The sequence below is a fragment of the Sapajus apella genome, unplaced genomic scaffold (genome assembly GCF_009761245.1).
Source record: "Sapajus apella isolate SASKATOON/1434 unplaced genomic scaffold, GSC_monkey_1.0 scaffold9, whole genome shotgun sequence".
Lineage (NCBI taxonomy): Eukaryota > Metazoa > Chordata > Mammalia > Primates > Cebidae > Sapajus > Sapajus apella.
In genome coordinates this window covers 14848180-14856024 of record NW_022436949.1, presented here as the reverse complement: position 1 = coordinate 14856024, position 7845 = coordinate 14848180, and positions in this window count along the sequence as shown.

The following is a 7845-nucleotide window of genomic DNA, read 5'->3' as shown; positions in this document are numbered from 1 at the left end:
ACCTTGCCAGTTCTAGGAAACTTTGATTGATCCTCCATCAATCGTGAAGCTTCACAGATTTTGGAATGTTGATGCTTGAGAGGTTCCCCACTGGGATATGGGTACCATCCTGTTTGAAGTCTAAGTCACCTTGAGAGACCACATGTAGATACTCTGCCAAAAAGCCACAGCTGACCTCTGAGCTGGCCTGCTAGCATCAACTACCATGACAGCGACCCTTCTTGGTAACTGTAGCTATAGCCGCTCCTGACTGTAACAGATGAGGTATCTGAATAAGAATCACTTAGGTAAGCCCAGACAACCTACAGAAATAAAAAGCTAATAATACATGATTGCTTGATGCTGCTACATATTGGGTTACTTGGTATGCAAGAACAGATAACTGGAACAGAAACTGGTTTCTGGATTTGAGGTCTATTCTAAAAATTACCCTCAACATATGACATTAGTATTAGGAATGGGCAATGGGTAAAAGCATGGAGGCCTGAGGAGACAAAAGAAATGTAAAAAAATATTTTACTGTTGGCTGGAGGAAAACATGACCTATATTATATAGTATTGGAAGGTGTAACAAAACAGCCTGCAACAGTTCCAATAACATGGAAAATAGAAAATACATTTAAGAAACTGGTGGCTCTAGTTAAGAAGACGGTCAAAATGGTAGCTGTCATCCCATATTCTCTTCTGCAGTGTGCCTTTATCACTCCTCTATTAAGATATAGATTTTGTCTGTCAACTTTCTTGAATCTGACAAGGTTTATGACTGCTTTGACCAATGAAATACGGCAGAAGTGACAATGTGGTAGTTCAGACAGTAGCTTCTGATTTGCCCAGTAGCTTCATTTTTCTGCTTCTGGAGACTCTTGTTCTTGGCATGTTCCCTCCCAGAACACAGCTGCCATGTTTTGAGAGCCCAGTCACATGGAGAGGCCATGTGTAGGATCCAGTAAACAGCCCCATCCAAGGGTAAATATCAATTGTTGGTATTTTCAGCAGACCATCTGGCATGTCCAGACCAGTTGAGCATTCAAGGGATTCCAGCCTCAGATGCAATCTGTTTGCAATTTCATGAGTGACCCAAGCAAGTACCACCAGCTGTGCCAAGTTAACCTACAAAACCCTTCAAGATAATTATAAATTGTCATTTAAGCCACCAAGATGTGACATGGTTTGTTATGAATAAGGTGGGGCCACCACTGCTGCCCAGGATCCAAGAAAGAGAGTATCAAGCCACAGAAGATTCCTGGAATAATTCAGGTCTTACTATCTGATGGAATTTGCTCTGCTTGGCTATGAACTTGCTTTAGAGCAGTGCTCCCTTTATTTTTCCCATTTCTTCCTCTTCTAAAGGGGGATGCCTACCCTTTGCCAGTCCCATCATTGTATTTTATAAGCAGGTAACTTGTTTTTGACTTTTATAGGTTCATAGATAGAAAACAATTTTGCCCCAAGAGCATATCCAGAGTGTCACCTATCTGATCCAGATAAGATTTAGATTATTTTGAGTTGATGTTTAGAAGACATTTGAGATTTGGAGTTAATGTTGGAATGTGTTGGAGGGATATTGAGATGAAGTGAATATATTTTGCATGAGAGACAGATGTGAAATTTAAGGAATGATAGGGCAGAGACTACACTGGTTTTAATAATTCTCTCCAAAAATTTCTATCTACCCTGAACCTCAGAATTTGATCTTATTGGAAATAGAATTTTTGCAGTTATAATTAGTTAAGGTGAAGCCACAGAGGATTAGGGTAGGCCTGAAATTCAATTATTTGGTATCATTGTAAAAAGAGTACAAGAAACAGAAACACACAGAGAAAATGATATGCAAAGACAGAGGCAGAGAGTGGAGCACAGCCAGGAGCTAAGAAATGGCAAGGATTTATTGGTGCCACCGGAAGCTAGGAAGAGGAAAGGAATGATTTTTCCATACACCATTCAGAGAGAGCATGAACCTGTGGACATCTTGATTTCAAACCTCTAGCCTGCAGGATCATGTAAAAATAAATTTCCATTGTTTTAAAGCACTCGGTTTGTGGTTATTTGTTACAGCATCACTAAGAAAGTAATACAAAGCATTTTAATATTTGAGAAAAATATATTTGTCATGCTATTTCCACTCATTTCAGTGTCAAGAAACAAGGATGATGCTAAAAGGTAATGAACAAGTAGGTTATTGCTTCTCAGGGCAGGATATGAGGCCAGTTGAATGTATAGAAAAGAGGTAGTGAAGTGTTCTCAGGTTCCAGGGAAGGTTGTATCCTTTCTCACAAGTCAGGACAGGAAAAATACTTCCAACGGAAGTTTTTTTTGCAAGTGGAATATGTTTGCCATTAACTGCACTCATTTCTGTTCCTTCACACTGTCCTGGAAAAATGACTATATGATTCTCTATATTTTAAATATATTTTTGCCTAAATTCAAACTAATATACTATAAACAATTGTATCAAATCTATTTTTAAGCCATATATTTTTAGTTAATTGAAAAACATTGTTAACACAAATCAACTTTTTACAAAGAGGCTGTGTTAGTTAACTCTTGCACAATAATGCTGATTAATATCTCCCTCCTCCAAATCTGCTGGCATGTAATAGTAAGCTTTTATCATCTTTTTTTTTTATAGCTCTCCAGGTCAGCTGGTATGGTTCTGCTTCAAGTCACAGATTTGCAGGTTAGCTGGAAATTTCTGTGAAATCAGCTGGCCTCAGCTGAGCTCAGCTGGGCTTGGCTTCAGGCTTCAGGAATAGTAGCTGTCTGGAGTATTTCTTGCCATGTTGCAGTAGCAGAAGCACAAAAGCACTAATCCAAATATCCATACAAATTTCATGCTGATACTTTCATCTCATTGGCTAAATCAAGTTACATGGCTTAGCTGAAACTCACGGTCTAGGAAAGTAGAAGTGTACTCCACTTAGAATGAAAATGTTGCAAGTATGCAGTTCATACTACTACTAATGGGAAATGAAGAGTTGGAAATAAAATTCAACCCCCCCACAATGCTAGAGATAAATGGAGTTCAGGCCATCAACGGGATTTATTGTGAGATTCCCTAGTTAGGAATCAGACTGCCACTAATTTTTCAGATTCTAGCAGCACAATATCATCAGCGTGGTAGATGATTGGCACGTTCTGAGAAATTGCCATATTAGAGATTTGACATATCTTTTATGTAAAATGGAAAGGAGCCATAGCACCCCAGAAAAGTGGAAACATTGCATCTGGCTGTACGCTGGCTTTGTGCTTTGTCAACCTCACTAAGTTGGAAATACATTTTCTAGAATCCCTTTCTCTGAATACTTCTGAAGTAGGGTTTACAACATGGAAAAATCGAGGAAGATTTAGAGACAGTAGTGAATATTTAATAGCTGGCTTCCCGGAAAATAAAAGTTCTGATTAGAATTTGCCAATTTCCATAATGAAAAGTCTCCCACCTTTGGCAGTTTTCACCTACCACTGAGATGTTCACTGTCACAACAAATTCTGGAAATTAGCAATTGGCTCCCATGAGCTACAATGACCCAACTCAGTATTTTCACTAGACATGTGTGTTTTTTTAGCTTTTCCTTCTACCTTACATGTTTTCCTTGCAGATTTCATAATGTGGGTTTCAGTTTTCCTTGCTCTCTGCCATTTTATATTCAGATTTCCTTTCTGATTAATGAACTGAAAAAAATATGAACCTAGCTTAACTATGGTGTTAAATTATAATATGCAATAGCCTTTTAGAGAATTCTCCACCAGGCCTCATAATTGCATAGTTTAATTCCTATAATAAATCCTTTATTTTTTATAGCTGTCTTGGCTTCTTTGTTCAGTTTGTACTAGTGTAGTATACTTTATTTCTCATAATACATATGAAATATTTGCTAAACTGATAACCATATACTAGGAGCCAAAGACCATATTAATTTATAGCAATTCTATCACTGGAATAACAGTTATAATTGCCTGATTAACAATTAACACTGACAGATTTAGAAGGTAAAAATCTCACTCCTGAGTGTTTCAAGTAATTGAGGCAAGCATATACAAGGTAAATAACAAAAGATTCAATGTCTTTTTTTAAGCCCCACAACCAGAATAATTCTAATTATATGCTAGGATTCTTCAAGGAGTGGAATACAATTTACTTTTTCTACCATAGAGGTAACAGACATGTCTAGGTAAAGGATTTTACTATTAAATCAAACTACATTTGTCATCAATAATAATACCCAATAATACCATGCTCTGCCTCATGAACAGCAGCGCTGTCCAAATTTCTGTGTGATTCAAGTAAGTTCAGAAATAAATATTTCCTTAAAATATATAGTTATTTTGCTTGTCTAAAAGGTGCAGTCTCTTGTATTAATAATCATAAGACACTCTGGGCAAGGACAAGAGGATAGTTTAAATATGCACTTGTGATTTTATAGCAGAAATATTCCTCAAAGGTACTAATATGAAAGGAACCTAGTCTGTGAAGCAACTCAAGCCTGAAAATTATAGTTGGAATCATTTCATAGAGTGTCTCAAATCATAGCTATGATCTCAGGAACACATTTTTCTTTCTTTTGCCTTTTATTGCTACTGGGGTGTTCATACAAATTATTTATCCACATCTAGAGACTTCTGAGGTTTGGACTACTTTTGTATCTGTGATTACTGTGCATTTCTAGCTGCCTATGATAATTAAAATTACTCAGTATTTGTTGGTGATTGCATGATTCCATCTGGCCTCTGCTCTCACTATGCTACACACTTAGATATCAAAAGCACTTGCTAGATTGCATAATAATAAATCAAGGATGAACTCTAGAATGCCTTCTTAGTTTTATCTTACAAGTAAGGAAATCTTCATGAACTGCCTGGTATGTTTAGGGGGAACTGGAAGTTTGGAGGTTTCCAAGTCTTATTCTAAGATACTCTCACTCCAGATGCATATCATGGGTTAGTATGCCCATTCTGTAACATAAGCTAGAATATCACAATATTTTATTCTATCACTACATTACTGGACCATTTACACGCTCCTGGCCACCTGTTCTGAGCAATCATTCTCTGGTTACAATTTTTGCATGCTTAGAATTGATCTCAAGTAATGAGGGACTGTGTTAAAGAAACTTCTCTTCCCAGGTCTGCTAGGGGGAGGGGTTTCAAATGCAGGAATTTCCTGGCTTCCCACCTGAGAGGCAGCTGGGGCTCTTTGAGCACCTCTTCCCGGTAGGCCAGGTAAAATTCTTTGTCTGATTCTCCCTTGGGAAAGTCAGGTGGGGCTCTTTTTTTTCCAAATTCCCACAGAAAGTTCTAGGTGGAGGGGATTCTGTAACTCAGGGATGTAGAACAAGCAGCCAATTCGGTATCAGAGTCAAAGATCAATCACTCCACAGGAAGTTTAAAAGAACTCCTCTCATTGGACAAGACTATGAATGGGGAGGGAATAACTCAAGGGTTAAAACTTTTACTTTCTCTCTCTCTCTCTTCCCCAAGTCTCCCTCTCCCTCCCCCTTCTCTCCTCTCTCTCCCCCCCTTCTCTCTCTCTCCTCACTCTCCTTTGTCTCTCTCTCTCTCTCTCTCCTCTTTCTCCAACTGGGTACTCTTGTAACAGTAACAATAATTAAAATGCCTACTGTAAGCATAAGGAACTTTTTGGAATTATATAAATTATTTAACATAATTTAAGGGGGAAATAATCTATTCTGAAAGAGGAAATGAGCTTTTATGCAGAATGTAGTGCACGTCTTTTTAGTATACCACTGTAGATATAGACTAATCACTTTTTCAGTGTGTACCTTACCTTAAACTGAAAGGATAGAGCATCTATTTAGCCTAGCTTTGTCAGATTCACAAAATTTGGCAGAGTTTTCTGACAAGCTGATCAATGTTGCAATAAGGAATATATCCAATGACGGTATGACTGTTCTCAAACCAAGACAGGAGTTATTACTAAAAGTAAGTAAATGGATGCCAAATGGGTAAAAACAAAAGCTGTCTACTATATAACGTAAAGATGGTGTCATAAAGAGAGCAGAATCTTAGGAATAAGAATGTAACAGTGGTGGGAGACTTAGTATGACTGACTCCATTTTGCCCTGAAACCCCCCACCACCGCCACTGTGGTAATATCTTTTATCTAAAAAGCTTGTGCTTACCTTTGCTTGCAGATCAGCTAATTATAGGAGGGATTGAGTTTGTAGTTTAACAATCAAACTTCTGGATACTAGATTTTCCAGGATACTACTGTCATGAATGCCCTTCTAAATCTTTTTTCTATTTTCCTAAGCAATGGGAAGCTAGAATTGCATTTCTAGATATGGTTGTCAGCAAAACTGTGGTTTGAATTTTGTTAAAATTATGCAGTCACGTGACATTTGGAAAGTAGAGAAGAAATAAGCTTCTCCTCTGGCCTGAAGGGTAGATGTGTAGACATGTGACATAATTGATGTGTATACTATTTTCAGTAAAGCTCCTGTAAATCAACACTTATCATTGCTGGGTTGCGGAAAGGCAGCTGAGATTGCTGATGACAATTTACTGTGCTTCTGCTACTTTCTGATTTCTCAAAAACAATAGTCATCAGACCAGAAGGTTATGCTTGTTTCAAATGTTTCTCTGATGACAAATCTGAAGATCTGTATGTAGGTCAAAAAATCAATGATAAAAGCTAAAATAGGAATGTCTGGTTTATCTATAACAGATAAATCTGAGGCTCAGGAAATCTTGACTTCTTTGACACATGAATAAAGCAAACACATAAGGCAAGACTCTTCTCCTTTTGCCAGCACCAAATATATGTTACTGGCTTTTTTTTTGGCTGCTTCTTGATAGGCTCCTCTCTTGCTTTCAAAATATAATCCCCTTCATCCCTTAGGCTTTGAGCTAAGGTTTAGATCAAAGACACTATATCTTCTTTTTTCAGTGCGTGTGATAGGACTGGTTTTCAAAAACATTTTTTAAATGTATTTTGTAACAAATGGTAAATTACTGTTAACTGTTAATTCAACCACTTTGATACACAGTGTATTACTTTTATACTTTTAAAGCGTTTCTCCTGGAGTTGGATACTACTCACAAAATAATGATCAGCAGGAGCATATATTTGCTTGTTGCCTGTATTTTAGCCATCTAGGTTACCCACAATATAGTTATATGATATAGATTCACTGTCAACCTAAATAGCCAACAAAGAGAGGTTCTCTAAAATAAAATAATCTTCAGACATAGGATATTGCAATGGGAATACGCATGTTATAGTAAATTATGCACATATTCGGGGAGGTAAAAGAGACAAAGGCTTTGAAAGAAAAAATAGAGAGGATTACATAATTATTCTGAAATAATTACCCTTGGCTCTAAGGATCAGTAAAAAGAGTGATGTCAATCTGAGTTTGGACCAGCAGTTGCTGGGCAGATGTTCTCAGAAGTATTTTTTTGTGAAAATGTTGTAATGACTTTTGTGCAAGTTTACAGTTTTTCTGGAGTCTTTTGTGATTGTTTCTATTATCAGACATTTATGCATGACAGTTATCTTCATGGGCTTCTGTGGCTCTATTTGACAGTTTTTTTGTTTTACTACAAGTGACTCCATTTTGAGTCTCACAATTTCTACTTCACAATGACCTGTGAATTATATTTAGAGAAATAATTAAGCTGCAATATGCTGCTTTTTTGTCTTAATTATCTTTTATTTTACAAAATATTTTTAAATATTTTCTCTTTCATTGAACTAAATGTTTTGATTTCTGGCCAAAATAAATAATCATAAATATTATTGCCTCCTATATTTTCTGGAATAAGCTTTTTTAATCTATTGTACACCATAATGACTATGGTTAATAATGGTGTATTTCAAAATTGCTA